The sequence below is a fragment of the Strix aluco genome, chromosome 3, assembly GCF_031877795.1.
Source record: "Strix aluco isolate bStrAlu1 chromosome 3, bStrAlu1.hap1, whole genome shotgun sequence".
In the NCBI taxonomy this organism is placed as follows: Eukaryota; Metazoa; Chordata; class Aves; order Strigiformes; family Strigidae; genus Strix; species Strix aluco.
In genome coordinates, this window is record NC_133933.1 from 46,179,212 (window position 1) to 46,193,469 (window position 14,258).

The following is a 14,258-nucleotide window of genomic DNA, read 5'->3' on the forward strand; positions in this document are numbered from 1 at the left end:
AAAAGAGATCAAGACCACTTTTACTTGTGTGCCTAAATATTAATTTACCTTTCAGATGACAAAAATGAAACTATTATTGTATCCTATTATTATGATCAGACATTCTGAAATGTGAATCTTCCATAATGCACCAATTTTATTTGAAAACAAATCTGTTTTTAATTTCAAGATCACAAATTAATGTTAGCATATTTTATATCTCTTGCTCAAATACATCTACAATTTAAATAAATTTTGTTATATACTGCAATCTGCATCTTGAGTGACAACCTCTGCACTGGTTATCAGCCTAGAGGGATGAGATAATAAATAACCCCCTTGCTTCAAGAAGTATTTTATAATGCAAAATGTCACAGCTCTGTAAAGCTGTGTTAGCACATCTGAGCAAATTGTTGTATCAATGACATTTTAAAACTTTAGAGAATAGGAACTTTAAAGTAACAGATCAAGAGCATACTGTTCTTGATTTTGCAGCACATGAAAATGTAATGCTTCCAGCACTGCAGCTGAGTGCTCCTCAGCTTCTTCAACACCACTGTATTAAAAAATAAAAATAAATTTTTAAAAAGAAGAAAAAAATCTAATTAGAAAAGCTTTCACTGGTTTCAGTAAGTGCTAGCATACACAATATTCCCACCTTTTTACCAACCAAAATCCTCACTTGTTTTACCAGGTTTGGTGGGAAACAGTAATGAGAAACTTGGTTCGAGGCATTTGGGCTCCTTGATGAAAGGATCAAACAACACACATCTCAGCCACAGGTTGCACAAACCTCTTGGATCTGCACAGCAGGGCCCAAAGTCTTGCAGCTTAGAGGAAAGGTTGGGATAGGATCCTGAGAAGCAGGCTCCAGGTGCCAGTTCATGCCAGTCTTTGGGACACAGCATTTCTCCCACCTACCTGGGCCAGAGGGACACAGACCCACCATCCTGGGATCCGGCAGAGGATCAGTCACAGAATCATTGAATCACAGAATCATTTAGATTGGAAAAGACCTTTAAGATCATTGAGTCCAACCGTTAACCTAACACTGTCAAGTCCACTACTAAACCACCTCCCTAAGCACTATGTTTACACATCTTTTAAATACCTCCAGGGATGGTGACTCAACCACTTCCCTGGGAAGCCTGTTCCAATGCTTGATAACGCTTCTGTTGAAGAATTCTTTTCCTAACATCCAATCTAAACCTTCCCTGGAACAACTCGAGGCCATTTCCTCTTGTCCTATCGCTTGTTACCTGGGAGAAGAAATCAACACCCACCTCGCTACAGCCTCCTTTCAGGTAGTTGTAGAGGGCGATGAGGTCTCCCCTCAGTCTCCTTTTCTCCAGGCTAAACAACCCCCAGTTCCCTCAGCCACTCCTCACATGACTTGTTCTCCAGAGCCTTCATCAGCTCTGTTGCCCTTCTTTGGACATGCTCCACCCCCAACAAGGGCCCCCTTTCTTGTAGTGAGGGGCCCAAAACTGAACACAGTACTAGAGGTGCGGCCTCACCAGTGCCAAGTACAGGTGATGATCAGTACCCTAGTCCTGCTGGCCACACTATTTCTGATAGAAGCCAGGATGCTATTGGCTGCCTTGGCCACGTGGGCACACTGCTGGCTCATGTTCAGCCGACTGTCAGCCAACACGCTCAGGTCCTTTTCCACCAGGATGCTTTCCATCCACTCTTCCCCAAGACTGTAGAATTGCATGGGGTTCTTGTGACCCAAGTGCAGGACCCAGCATTCGACCTTGTTGAACCTTATACAACTGGCCTCAGCCCATCGATCTGGTCTGTCCAGATCCCTCTGTAGAGCCTCTGTACCCTTGAGTAGATCAACACTCTCACTCAACTTGGTGTCATCTGCAAACTTACTGAGGGTAAACTCTGCAGTGCCTGACCTGCTGGGAAAGAAAAAGCTGCCATAAAGTAACGTCAAGGCATACAAGTACAGCCTCCAGATGTGATAAAGAACATAGCAAAAGCATGGGGTATAATTTGTTTGTGCCCCATCAAGATAAAAGTGAAGTTAATGAGTAAATTACTGATTTGCCTCTATGGATTGCATTCAACTGGCAGTCCCATGCTACAGAGGAATTATCTTTTGTCATGGCTGTAGGAGTGGATAGAGTTCAGAAAGGTGACAAATTTTCCAGTGGGAGAACAGAGACTTCAGGTTAAAAATGAGTCTTAAATGTTCCAGAGTCTGAGAAAATAAAGGGGGGGGGGGGGGGGGGGGGCGGGGCTGGGAGGGGGGGACTTAAACACAGGGCACAGCCAAAGAGAAAGAGAACAATTTCATCAGTGCATTTGGCTTCATAATTACGTGCAGTATTAGCTGAGAAGAGGAACTGTCTGCACAAGAAAAGGCAGGCACAAGAAGGAGGGGGATACTTGTCAATCCTGTGAAGGTTTTTGTCAGATGCAAAAGTGCTTCAAAGCTGTAAGAAAAGGCATTTTTAATATTTTTTAACATCTTCCTTTTTAACATCCAGATCTGTGCATTTTTTTGTGCTCAGACTCTTGTGTGTATTGTAACATACCTTTCAGGTGCTGAAATATTCCCAGCCATTTCCGTCACTCCGGCAGTTCTGATGTACACCGTTCAGAAGGATGGGTTCAATATACTTCCTCAGTGCTGTGAGACCTCTGTTTATAACTTCTTTTTTGGTCCTGCCCTGTAGTGCTTAACTCTATCAGTTATCATCAACACAACAGATTAGATTACTGAGCTGGGACAGCCTGCAGAAAAAGACTCAGTCCACGGTACTACACTATCTGCTCTGCTTTTCCTGATGCCAGTAGCTTCGCTGTAAGAGTTGCAGCTAGGAAGTTCTGTATTTTTTGTTTTAAGGGGGATCCCATATGGATAAACAACGCCATTCTTCAGACCTCATTAGATTAGTTGACAAGGAATCAGTCCTATTACGTTGCTATGCCCCCATGTCTTACTGTTCTCCGATAAATTAGTGAAGCAGTCATGCTTCTAAAAGCCACCCCGTTTCCGTGAACGGATTGTTTATGTATGGCTCTAGCAAGGTCAGCTTCAGATACTGAGGTGCTCAATAGCAAAGGGTCATATGATCCATTTAATGCATTTCTCAAATTCATTATTTGTTTTTCTGAGCTGCTGCATAGTCCGACTGCCCTAATGATTAAGAGCTTCCCTTCTAATTCCTAAACTACATTTATACATAGTTCATACCGTTTGGTCTTGTGTAAAAATTACTCTTCTGTTTAATGAGGGTTGGTCTTCATTATTTTCTTTCAAGGATAATGACAGTGAAAGAAAAACAAAAGAAAAAGAAAACCTACCCCAAAACAGCACCAGCACCTCAATAAAAGTCATACAGTTTGAAAACCAACTGGTGTCAGCAAACAAAGCAACAATCAGTTTTGAATCCATAAATATATCCAGCAGTAAATAGGGGGAAAAACACATCCTGAAATCTCTTTCACAAGAAAGAAGAAACAGGGTGGTAGTGACCAAAAAAGCCTGTATAAAAGCAGAGACACAAATGAAGCAGAGACTTAGCAAAGTCATCAGAGCTTATTCAGGCCCTCCCACAGAGGCAAGTAAATATTAAAGAGGTCCATTTAAGAAAAAAGAAGGGTAAATTTCTATTCGTATTGAAGCCCACTATAAACCTCATTTGGATGGCAATTTAACCATTATTTCACCAAATTGCTAGATAAAAATAGGAAACAAAACCAAGCCCAATCAGAACTTACAAAGAGTATTGAAGTAACTACTCCACTGTTGCCACTGAAAATTTTGCCCCTTTCTCACCGACAAACGAGGGCTCTGAATGAACTGAGAAGCAAGGGACACAAACAATCAGACATTGTTGGCAAACAGGGGGATGGGAGCTGCATTGCAAAGCAGTGCTAAGTCTGGACAATGTCCTCTCTGCACTACACCTGCCCAGACATAGCCCAGGCACCCCATGCTGAAAGCCAGGTTACAAATCATGGCTTCAAGTCAATGTTTAACCTCTTGTTGGAGTGCTGCATTAAGCTACACTGGCATTGCACATCTCAGGACTGCCTTTCCATCCTGCTACCCCTGTCTGGTGACACAGTTGTAGCTGTCACTGCAGCTTGGGATCAGATTCTGGGCAGGCACACTAGCAGACAGCTGATGCCAACCTCTGAAGAAAAGCAAGGAGATGGTGGACTGAGGAAAGTTAACCAACCACGTCAGCATCATAGCTGATGCATGGTGAAAGCAACAGCTTTCATTTTGCTAATGCTTGGACAGGCAGAGATTTCAGCACATACAGATGGAAGCAAATACTAAATGTTGTATCATACCTTCCACTATGCGTTGCTGTAATTCTTTCTGCAACCAATATGAGAAGAGTTCCTTTCCAGAAATAAAGGTTACATCCAAACTGATTTTCAACTGACCAAGACAGCCCAAAACATTTTACTAAGGTTAATAACTGCTCTCCTGACCCTACCAAAAAGATCATTATCCTAGATCAGACTAGACATGGTTAGAAAAACAAATTACAAGGAACAACATATTTACAGACTTTTACTAAAGAAAAAGCTGAATAGCCGCATAATTCAAAAATATCTCCACATTCCACTTGATCTAACTTCGATGAATTTACAGATTGTAAATTTGATACACTGCCAACTTCTCTGTTTAAAGTCCTGAAAAACAGTCCTGTACTAGTCAATATTAGTCCAGATACTTTTTATTTTCCAAATTAAATTGATTGATAAAATCTCCATGTTGAAACACAAAAAAGTTGACACAAACACCACCACTCTGGGACAGATTAACCAAGCAGAGTTAATTAAAGCACATTTGAACAAGTAGATTTAAAAAAAAGATAAGTAAATATATATACAGTAGAGTCAACTGCTTTGATAATATTTTGTGTGACCAACAAGATGTGTCTAGAAAAGACTCACAGCAGGAAAAACAATAAACAGAGAGCTCAGACAGCTAATTAATACTGCTAATTTACCTTGTACCCTAACAGGCCACTTACTGTCGTCTGCACTCTGTCAAAGAGTAGATGGTGACAGTTCTCAAGGATTGCTAGTAAATTATTTTCATTTTGCCCTTTCCCTCATAAACAAAACACCACGGTGACAGAAGCTGCTTGACCTACTTTCTAAGGAAGAGATTTCCAAAGAAACACTTCCACTCTAAGAGGCAAGAAGCAGAAAGCCTTGAACAGCAGAAACTTTCCAACTTCCAAACAAAAGATATTTTATTTAAACTACATATGCAGTTTTTCTTTCTCTTTGCAATGCCCCTCCACCTCCCCCCACCTCCACCGCCCTATTATTCCTGATTTCTGCTCTATTTTCTTTATACCTCCATTATGTGTAAGAGCACACAAACTAGCTACTAAACTGACCCACTGGTCTTTTCCCATCATGTCACAGATGTCTTAAATTTTAACTTCACCTATTCTTTTCCTGGATTATGAATTTTAATTTATCCATACACTCCATATGTGGAAGACAAGCCCCACAACTGCAGTGAAAGCATAGACATAATGCTAGTTCATCACTCATCACAGTAGGCCACAACACATGTGTTTTCTCCAGATCTCAGGGACCTGCAGAAGTTTAAGAGACTGCAAAAGAGCTCTAACAAACTTGCTGTGTTACTTCACGGGAGTGAAGTAACCTCCTGGAAAAGTCTGCTTCTCTTAACTTGTAAATAATTTTCTTAACTGCACTATTTCATGTCTGAACAGCAGCAAGTCCTAAAGTCATAAAATGACATTCTGCCATGGGCCTTCCCTTTGAAACCTCAGTGTTAGCTACTGCTGTGCAACTACAGTTTCAAGATATCCAGCCTTGTTTTATCCTTGCTTTTTGTATCCCCGTTGTTGTATCCCCGAATGCCCGTTCCTTCCATTTTCCTCCACCTCAAGACCCTCTAAAGCAATGACAGGCTTTTCCTAATGAGCTTGTGCTGGGGCACAGCAACCACTGCCCTCTCAGTTGAGTGAGGGGAGTATGATCTCTGCAGAAATGAAGTGGGTTACAGCCAACAGTTGCTCATACATTTGAGAGTAAATTCTTTGAAAGAAGCTCCTACTTCTTATGATTAATGCAATTCCTCACATAACTGGGTGGCACATGAAGACCCACACTGTAACAGCTAGTCATGGATAATGGGTTAGTTACACTACCCATATTAAATAAGGGGGAAAGGTGATGGTTTATTGTTTTTAATTGGCATAACACAAAAGTTCCCTTTGGAAAAAACCATAGTTTTCAAATTAATTTATTGGAAAAGCAGCATAGATTTATTTAGTAAGAGAAAAAAGGTATTCACAGAATTTAACCCTATTTTGGGATGCTGGAAAATGTTGATATGAGTCGGGAAACTTACAAAAACCTCAGTTTTCAAAAACTTCCTGGAATCTCCCAGTTCCTAAGGACTGGTGCAGACAAGCAAAATATCACTGGAAGTTAGTGACAACTATGCTGCCTGGGGATCAGACACAGGGGAGGAGGGAAAGGGGTAGCACATTCAGCTTCAGTGCAGAATGAGTCCTTCTCAAGTCTGGTGGCTCAGCGCTGCTCCCGGCTGGGATGGCCAATCGTGCCATCACGAAAGCATTTCTTCACTTAGTTGATTTTTCACCTATCACATCAGGGAACTGAAACCTTAAGGATTAATGAAAGTATTTGAGAAAATAATATAGTTATATAGTCCATCAAGTTTGAGAAGTGTCCAATTATTCTAATAACTTAGTTGAGACTGAGCACAGGCAGCTTTTTAATTGCACTGTATCACATACCTTCAACGAGTTAAAGCATTCTTAACAACAGCATAACCAGATTGTTACAAATTTATTTGTACATGAATATCGTTGTCTTGCTTTGCCTTTCTTCTCTTACATGACTAAGGGAGAGGAGAGACAGAGCAAAAGAGCTTTATTTCATTCCTTCAAATATTTAGGAGCTTATCAGTAATCAGACATCTTATAATCATTAATTCAATCCAAAATTCCTAGAACACTGGGAGCAAAAATAAAAGTCAAACATAATCAAAAGCTCTGTCAACAGTGTTACAGTTCACAGAAATGTATAAAAACAGCTGCGCAAAACACAGTTTACAGGCAAGGTTTATAGCTTTCTTTAATGAAATAGAGGGGAAGTCAATGTTAACAGTCTCATACTCAGTGAAGTGATGATAATAAGACAACATTATTTATCCTCTGAAATAACAATGACTCTTCAGGAACAGCTGAATTATCCCTTCTGTTATAAATGGCTCAGGATTATAGACATACATAATGGCAGACGATGCATGCAGTCCTCTCATGGATAGCATGAGTTACAAGCTGCTTCTTTCTCTCGTCTGTGTCACCCACAAAAGGCTGAAAGCTCTGGACACTGTCACCCCACGTGGAGTCACCATGTCCATTCTAAACACAGAAATTATGTCACCCCTTTCCAAAGCCACATCCTTTTAAAATGGCCAGAGGTTCTCTCTCTTGTCCAACTAGATTACACCCAAACACAATGGACAAGAAGTTCCTACATCTTGCAAGAACAGGAGTTTTTTTCTTGTTTTTTTTTTTCACCCCCTGAATAACCCTTCATGCTTATTCACAATGTTAATATACTTTAAAAGGATTTAAACAGTGACCTCTACATGCACTCCAAGGTGTCTATTTATGGATTTATTTGTGCAAAGGACAGAGAACGGGCAAACCTCTAATTAAAAAAAAAAAATATATCTTTTGAATCAATTCTCACCAGTTAGGCTCTAGTTCTGGTTTTAAAAATTTGTATTAGATCTTTAACAAATATGGTGAGCTTGTGTTTGATCAACTCAACTATGTAAATTTTCCAAACAAAAGAAATCTAAGAGTGTTCCTGCTCCATAGCTGACTCACATTCAGAACTAAATCATATGCATGACTATTTTATGACCTTGCTTGGAGTCAACACAAAGTTGAGTTGCACTGCAATTTAAATTACTTCTAAACGTCTTTTGGCAATAACAATCCCTTGATAGTAACTAGCACTATTCTTTAGAGACCTGATTTTCTAACACCAACACCTGCATTCATTTAATCTGAGCTTTTCAGACTCATTGGCATCACCTGCTGTAGATGTTAATATGTTGCTTCAGGCTCTTGTTGGAAAGGTTGTTTGATGCCTCAATTCTCATAGGATTCACCAGTTTGAGGCAGATCCTTCACTTCCTTCACTATCCCTGAGTATGATCACACCCACAAACCCTCACTCAAAAGCCTTCAGCAGCTCTTTGACAGCTACATAGCTGGGCAGCCTATTAAGCAATTAAATGATTTTTCTAATATGAAAAATGCTCTCTCCTTCTAATGTAGAGAAGCCAAAACATGAACAATCTTTCAGGCAGGAAAAAGTAGACCATGAGATATTTTAAATACCTCTTATATGTTACTGTGGTGTTACCTATTTCTAGGTGGAATCGTTTTTTCCCAGGCATTTGAAGCAAAGCCACCTGGAGGAGGGAACACAGCAGCTGCTCAACTGTGCCAAGCAACAAAACAGCTCAGAGGAAGAATTAAAGAACAGCAGACTATATAACTGAAACGTAGTAAGAAGGTTATTACAAAAGATGTAATACAAGCTGAAATCTGATCAGAATAACCCAAATGGCACATTTTCTTTTATTAGTACAAATGGTTGAAACCTTGCTGTTATTTCTTATCCAAAACATTTCAGCTTTAATGCATGGCATTGATGAATTAGCACTATATAAGAAGGTCTTGTATAGTGGCAGAGTCAAGTCATTCACTTCAACCTGGCTGAAGATGAAACTCAGAATGTAAGTATTAAGTCCTGAATAAAGCTATATATTCTCCAATGGAATATAACTTCCACACCACTAAAATGCCCACATTGCTGTGGTGAAACGCTATTTAACATAGCACCACAATACTCTTTCAGTTAGCAGAGGAAATGAAGACTAACCCATTGAAAACTAAAGATGTGTAAACATGTTAAACCAGTAAAGAAGAGAGGACATGGCAAAGACACCAGAATTAAAAAGTATTTGGATAAAAGCTACTATAGTGAGTAAACATAGGCAAGACTCTAGTTTGACACTACGCTGAAGCATCACTGTACTTTTATAGTTGATGCTGTGTAAGGCAAAAGAGTCTGGGGCAAAGATTTTTATTAGCTCAGTTAGTATAGGCAACATGAAAGACAACAAGCAGCACGAGCTTGACCAAAATAGAAAAAATAGTAAAAAACCAATAAAATAATAAGATGGACTAAGATTTTCTAGAAAAGAGGTGACACAGGATTCAATATAAGATAAATTATATTGCACAAACTAGTTAAATGAGTATTACTGATACACGTTACTCTTTTACAGTAACAAACAGAAAAAGTAGAAAATGGTTCAAAAAGTCTTGCTTCTCCCGATCTCATTTTTATTGCAAACAAACTTCTAGTTTTAATAAACATTCTGCTTATATATAAAAAGGCAGCAGGTAGAATACAACATGGTAAGTGTGTTGTTTCTGTGAATGTTGAACAATCAAGCAAACAAAAGATATGAAGAACACTACTGTTTTGCATTAAATACTATTATAAATGAAGACTTTTTTTTTTTTTTTTTTTTTTTTACTGTGGTACATAATAATAGTGGTAAAGTATTATATCTTTTAGCCTGAAAGTTTCTACCACTTCAAGAGAACCTTTGTGTACTTAAAATGTAGAATCCACTTGAACAAGTGCAGTCGCTCCAGGGATGCAATTGCTATAGCTCAACAAAATAAAAAGAACTATATCAAGCATTGAGTTCTTCATGCTTATCTTGGCCTGTTTTTAAAATAGGAAATAACAATATTGCATGCATAGCCAACTCCAGAGGGTAATATATCACCTTCTAAGATAAGTATCTAGCATAGATATAAGAGAGGAATTGCCTTCTGGAGCTGCATGACTCTCCCCATTGACAACAGAGAAACACCAGATGAATCCAACCTTTATTATAAAGGTCTGTGTAATAAGAGATGCACAGTAATGGATTCAGAACAAAGATAAAATATGCAATTTAAAAAAAAAAAAAAAGTAGAAGTTTTATTTCAAAGGAAAGAAATTACTTTCCAAGTTTGCTCATCTCTCATAAGAGGATGATCCTCTTTCTTTTCCCCCAACTTCTTTTTTGAAGTGTGTCTATATAATTTAAACTATTCCTTCATCTTTTTATATATGTGCACATATGTCTATGTATATATACACTATGCAAAAAAAGACATCATTTAATGACACACAACAAATTAATGTTGAGATATAACAGTAAATATTAATTCTTAGAATAATTAATATTATGTCTCACTAAGCCAGTGGTACCAATTATTCAAAAATCAGTATTCTGATGTATCTAAATTATTGTTTCCTTAATATTAGTATGGCAAAGAACTACTTTTGATACCAAATCTATTCATTGCAGCATCTAAGCAAATAATTTAGCAGAAAAAATAAATTTTGCCAAGAAAAATGCTTACCCACAGAAATTTATAGCCCAAATTAGTTGTTACAAACCACTGTAGAACGAAATCAATTCACATAAAATGCAGTCAGAAGACATGTTTATGTAAAGCTGTAGAAAACAGTATAATACAAAGGGAAATAAAATGAGAGGAAAACTGATAAGGGGAAGTGTTACACGGTATTACAAAAAGCAGACGTTAAACTTAACATAGAAGGATATTAAAGATTACGCTGCTTTTGTCAAAAGCCACTCCACAAAAGACGTTCCTTAAAGTATTGAGGATTTTATGATGGTTTACTCCAATTTTGTTAAGGGTATCCAATAGCATTTCAGTGTAACCAGAGTCTGAAAAGGTAAACATTATCCACAAACAGTAGTTATTCTACCAGAAAGTATGACCAATCTACTTGTAAAAATCTGCACTGATCTAGTTTTCTAGCAACAGTTCTGATGTCAATGAGATAGTTCTATCTAAGCTAACAAATTGCTGATATCTAGATGCTTTTACTGACAACAGTAAAAGGGAAAAAATATAGTCTAAATTTCTGAATAAATTTACTCAGATTTAATATAGAGCTCATCTAAAAGCAATGAATGCAGAATTGAACTGTGGATGCCTGCTGTAACAGCATGAATTAAACTTATGAATCACATTCCTCCCCTTCTCAAGCACTTCATTAGTCCTTTCAAAAGCCTAGCTTTTGTTTCACTGAGCTGAGAAATGTAAACTGCTTTTCAGAAGCTGTGTCTTTTCTACCAGTATCCTTTCCCCCATTTCTCCTATTGCTGATGCTGGCTGTGAAAATAATCAAAGTTAGAGGACATATAGGTATTGTATGCATTTAATCAGCTGGAAGTCACAGAACTGCAGTGATTCTTACCTGTTTTCTATATTGTGCTTTGCAAAGCTACTTTTCGAATGAGTCTTAAAATGATTATGCTTAATTTGGGCACATGTCCTTATAACAATTTTCTGCTATCAGATAAATTATATGATAACATTGGTATGTTGAAAATAATTAAAACTACCTCATTGCAAAAGTAAATTTCAGTGGCCTATATTGTTCAACAGCTTCATCAGTGACCTGCTGGTTGCCAAAGCGGTCCCATTGGCAAATACACAACTGACAGTAAATTAGAAGGAGTGATGACATGGCTGATGGCAGAGCATCTAGCTGGAAAGACCTTTAATACTCTTGAGGTTTGGGCCAACACAAACCTCATGACATTCCCCATGTGCCCAGGTGGGTTCATGGCACAGAATAACCCCTGGTGTGAGTAGGGACCAGGAGCAAAGGGGATGGGCAGCCAGCCCCGGCAGGGGCAGAGCCATGGCTGCCCTCATCCAGGTGGGTGATGATCCTGTCTGAAGTGGGAGGAGCCCTCCCGAGAGCCTTACAGCCAACACATCCCTGGGTTTTATAAATACTCAGAGGTATTCTAATTATTTAGATGATTAGTGAAAAAAAATAGTAATTCAGTCTTTTTAAAACTGCTTTTTTGAAAAAAAATATTATTTGCTCTGATTATCAAAGGCCTGCTTTCCTCTCCCACAATTGGGGCCACATAGCTTTTAAATATCTCAATATTTTTTTGTTTATTTCAGAATTATGCTCATATAAAAATCTAGTTCCAAAACATATTTATGTAACATAAAACTCCAAAAGCTCCAAAATAATAATCATTCAGAAAGGAACTTTTCCTGTTAACTGTGAAAGAACAAAGAAAAAATTGCTGATTGTTCTAAGCAGCATATTACTTACACTATTTTTTTTTTCAGAAATCCCTGTTGAATCCTTTGTGTGAGAAACTCCAGGAGTTATCAAACTCAGGCTTCTCAAGCATACAGGAAGCACGACCTGACTCCAGCAGTCAATGTCAACCAACCAGGAGACTGATATATTCAGTTTTTCTTAAAAAGAAACAAATTTCCATTTTCTAGGCACATTTTTGGGTAATTAATCCTAGGTAACTTTAACGTCCTCAATTTTTATAGTAAGCATTTAGCATATGTTTTTCAAGCTAGGTATCCAGAATTAAAACTGTCTAATCAATTACACTGTAGACCAGGCTGCTGTGCAGGTCAGAAGTGTAAGCAGGCAAAAGAGGCGACACCACATGCAGTGATGCCACATGCTGCCTCCTGCCAGCCCCACCACCGTGAGGAATATGAAAGGAGAACACACCTGGCAGCAGATTTGCCTAACACTTACAGAGGCTAAAGTAAAAATTCTGAGGTGAACAATCAAAAAATAGCAATCATATAAATCATATATCATATAAAAGAGCTTCCCAAACCTCATCTGTCCCTACCAACCAAGAGGAACCCAAGAGAAGTGGTGAAGATGCAACTGCTGGCAGCACCTGGCCTCCAGACCTGCACACAAGCGATGCTGGCCAGATCACCTGGACATGTATTCCAGTGCTGTGAGCATGCCAGTGTGAGAACACAAATGGGCAAAAACAACTCAATCGCAGATTATCCAAAATAAAGCCATCTCTCCCTTCAAAAAGATCTCTCACTGATTAAGTTGCACTAATTTCCTGCAGCTCAACTTTGAGCGGAGGAGCTGGTGCTGCTAGGGCATCAAAGACAGTTGATCACTGATATGGCTCTCCTAGATCACATGCCATTTAAACCCTTCTAGTTTTCCAGGATCCTCCCCTATCAAACTGGTAATGGGTTGGATAGTTCTCTGTATTGCATCTTGGTTTTCCATTATCAGTGTTACCGTCATAGCAGGAGAATAAGAAAACCAAACAGATCTAAAGCGCTTGCAGTATATTCTTATTTCACTAGCTGTTAATGAGAAAAAACACTAGATCAACATTCTAAGGAAAAAAAACCAAATAATCAGTTTACTAGTATTTGCATGTGGCTTTTTTTTTACCCTAATAAAACTGGCAAGCCCTCAGTCTTTTGTAGAAAATGGCTGCCATTTCTTTTATGGTAGCAGAGTAGAAAGGCTAAAAATTAAATATTAATTCATTGCATATATTTTCAAGCAAGTTTGTTGAAGATTTAAACCCAGCACTTTTGTTAAGAGCCTGGTGCAGTTAAAGAGTATAGAATTTAAACACAACAGTAATGTTACCACAGAGCCCCTTCTCATTCCAAGCATCTTTATTCATTTACTATTTTTTTTTAAATGCAAAAAGCCCACAGAGGTAATTACTTGGCTTTAAATAATTTATGAATTCAGAAGAAAACTATGCACAAATTCAAACCTATAGAAATTCAAACCTATAGGAAGTGAAAATATTTTCCTGTCTGCATACAGATAAAGAAATTGCTTGCAGCAGTTCATCTAAAGTCAAATTCTATCACACATTAGAAGGATGTTCTTTAAAAGGAAATAAAATTACTCACTGATCCATTGACTAACACATCAGTCAGGACAGGCTGATAGAGAATCATTAGTTAAGATTCCCTACTAACAGAAAAACATTAGTAGACAGCACATCAGCAGCAATGCCTCCTAAGTTACTGAGCCTTCTTTTAACCAGTACCTAACCTTATGGCTAGTTTCTCTGTAGATTTTGAAGCTTCTGTGGCATAATTTATTCAAGACTCTTGACATGGTGCAGTCCTGGATCACAATATTAGCTTGAAAATGAAGTTCACAGAATTGTGTGGAAATGAAAGTAAAAGTGCAAAGGGGAGTTCTTACTTTATTTGAATGCACCGAGGCAGCATTAAAAATCTAGTTTAAATTCACTGAAACCAGAAATTTTCAAGACAAACGCTAACAGTTATTCCTTTGTTTCTGTTTATTAGCTGCAGGCA

General features: G+C 38.3%; 1 protein-coding gene across 2 annotated transcripts in view; it reads right to left on the reverse strand.

Annotated features, from left to right (window-relative positions):
• Positions 1-14,258, reverse strand: part of CHRM3 (cholinergic receptor muscarinic 3) — a 290,559-nt gene that overhangs the window by 178,365 nt on the left and 97,936 nt on the right. Inside the window, exon 1 of one of the 2 annotated variants that reach the window (XM_074820668.1) lies at positions 10,485-10,512. The exons of the other annotated variant lie outside the window; for it this stretch is intronic. The gene's annotated coding sequence lies outside the window, so the exon portion shown is untranslated. Of the gene's footprint in view, positions 1-10,484; positions 10,513-14,258 lie in introns of those variants that run through there. 2 annotated transcript variants of the gene reach the window in all.